The following is a 2,545-nucleotide window of genomic DNA, read 5'->3' on the forward strand; positions in this document are numbered from 1 at the left end:
GATTGCCTGGATTCTTAATTCTGCCATTGCTTGCTGTGTGACTTTGAGCTAGTTATAACTTTCTTGTGCCTTAGTTGCCTCATCTATAAAATGGGGGAATAATAGGACTCGTTCATAGATTATTGTGAAAATTACATAAATTAATGTATATATTGGGCTTAGAATGGTGCCAAGCATAGTTCAAATGTTCATGAATTTTGCCTCTTTTCATTCTCTATTGAGGAAATATGAAAAAATCAGGAGCTAAACTGTCTGCATAATAATGGTAAACGCTGTCTTCCTTAAGATCAGAATTGCCTTTCTACAGATTTTATCATTATTAATTTGACTAGATGGAATGTAAAAGGTGGGAACACTGGTTTTTTACCCTCTTTCTAGACCCCAGAAAATGTAGAGGATGTAAGCTTGGACTCCAGGTATTTCTTTGGCAGCATTTTGTACACTTAGAATTATTTGCTCAACTATTTGTAATAATTTATTTAATGTCTGTCATGAAAATAGGAACTGTGTCTATTTGGTTCATCGGCAATACCTAGTACAGTGCCTGGCACTTAATTGACACTCAGTATCTGTTCTCTGATGACTGAGTCCACTCGATGGAGAAAAGCTGGCCCTTGAAGTGTGGCCGCAGGGATGGAGAGTGAGGGAGTGGGGAAGAGTGGGCAGCGAAGGTTAGAGAGCATCGTTAGTGCAGTAGTTCCTCTAGTTATCCCTAAGCCTTTTGTAAAATGTTGCCCACTATTATAATCTGGATTTAGCTGTACTGCGTGGGATTAGACATGCAGCCTGGGAGGATGCCTGGGATGAAATTGTCCCTGGAGAACAGCAGCAGCCTGTAGAAGCCAGCTTTGAAAGAGCAAGCTGCGATAAACTGAGAGTGGAGGATTTTTCTGGAGTGAGAAACTGATCCCGGTGACAAGTGACAACAGATTGGTTTTCTGGGACTTGAGAACGTTCTTCAGAAACTCTGAAAGTTACTTAAAGAGAGAATGCTCACAGAATTGTAATTTGGACATTTAAAAAGGGACTTAGACTGAAGATTGGAGAACTTGGGACGTTTAAGACCCATGAGCAAAAAAATAAATACAGAGGCATAGAAACACAGGTGGTCTGAGGGGACATGAGTACACCTGACTAGTTGGAACTGAAGAATCCTCTCCAAGAGTTCTGGGTAATAACACAGGGAAGACAGATTAATGGGGACCTGGTCACTGAGGGCTGTGGGTACAAAGCTAAGAAATTTAAATCTTTTAAGTAGGTGATGTATAGCAGTCATTAAAGACTTTTGAGCAGGGTAGTAGCATCGTGAAAGTGATGTTCTGGAACGATTAGTCTGGCAGTGATAAATTGGGGTGAACAAAGTCCAAAGAACTAATAGAAGATTATAGTAGTTATGAAAGCACAGAGTTGACTTATCTCAGTTAATAGCAATGGAAATCTTTCTGGGCATCATGAAGTATGTGACAATAGAATGCTCATTAGGAAAAAATCAAATATGGCCCCCCAAAACGGTTAGCTACTGGGTGAATTATGAAGTGTTGGGTATGTGAGACACTCAGGACTGGGAAGTGGGAACTGTGGTAGGCAGTTGTGGGCAGAAAGGGGAAATCCCTCTTCCTCGCTGTCATTCCTGCCCTAAACCCATCCTCATCCAGCTTTAGTCCTTACAACTTTGAAAAACCTATGTCTGGAGGTTCTAAAAACTGACTGGAGTCTTCTTATGAAAACTGTCTATCCTGAAGGCTCCTAAGTCATCCAGCTAATCAGCCTGTATTTGTTAAGAACTAATATCATTCATTCTTCCACAAATATTTATTGATTACCTACTATGTGCTGGGCACTTTCTAGGTACTGCAGATACAGCAGTGAGCAAATCAAACAAAAATGTCTGTGTTTGGGGGTTTACATTCTAGTGCCCGTAACAGTATTATGATAGAAATACCCAATTATTCTCAAGAAACTTGAAGTTTTGTTGGTGACGTGACACACTCACAATTTTTAATTTTTTTCAATCTGATGGGTGTGAAATTGTATTTATTATTCTGATTGCTCCGACTTTTTTATGAGGTCAAGCATGATTTTATGTATTTCCTCCAACATGTATATTGATTCTGATGGGCAGCTCCAGGGTTGGGAACCACTGCTCTACTCTCTACTTCTTCTCTAGCTTGAAAAAAAAAAGAGAGAGAAAGAATAGATGAAAACAAAAGAACAGAGGAAAGAATAAAAGGGAAGTATGCTGTCTCTTACAGTAAAAGCTGCATTAATTAGCACTAAAAGCTGCTTTTAGCTCTCCATTTAGCAGTGTCCAACTGGCAGACACTAGCAGCTGGTGTACCTGATATCCTCTAATGTAAGTCTTCAGTCTCTTGACCTGGCACGCATGTTAAAGTTCATTGGGATAGGCAGGCTAAACTGGGTAAATAAGGTTGAAACTTACGCTTCCTGTTTATCTTTTTTTTTTTTGTAAAGAGAAAAAAGTCACTGGGCTTTAACAAACACTAAGAATCTGTAATTATTTTTATCTTTCTCAATACTAGAAAGG

This window comes from Equus caballus, chromosome 7, assembly GCF_041296265.1.
Source record: "Equus caballus isolate H_3958 breed thoroughbred chromosome 7, TB-T2T, whole genome shotgun sequence".
Taxonomy (NCBI): domain Eukaryota; kingdom Metazoa; phylum Chordata; class Mammalia; order Perissodactyla; family Equidae; genus Equus; species Equus caballus.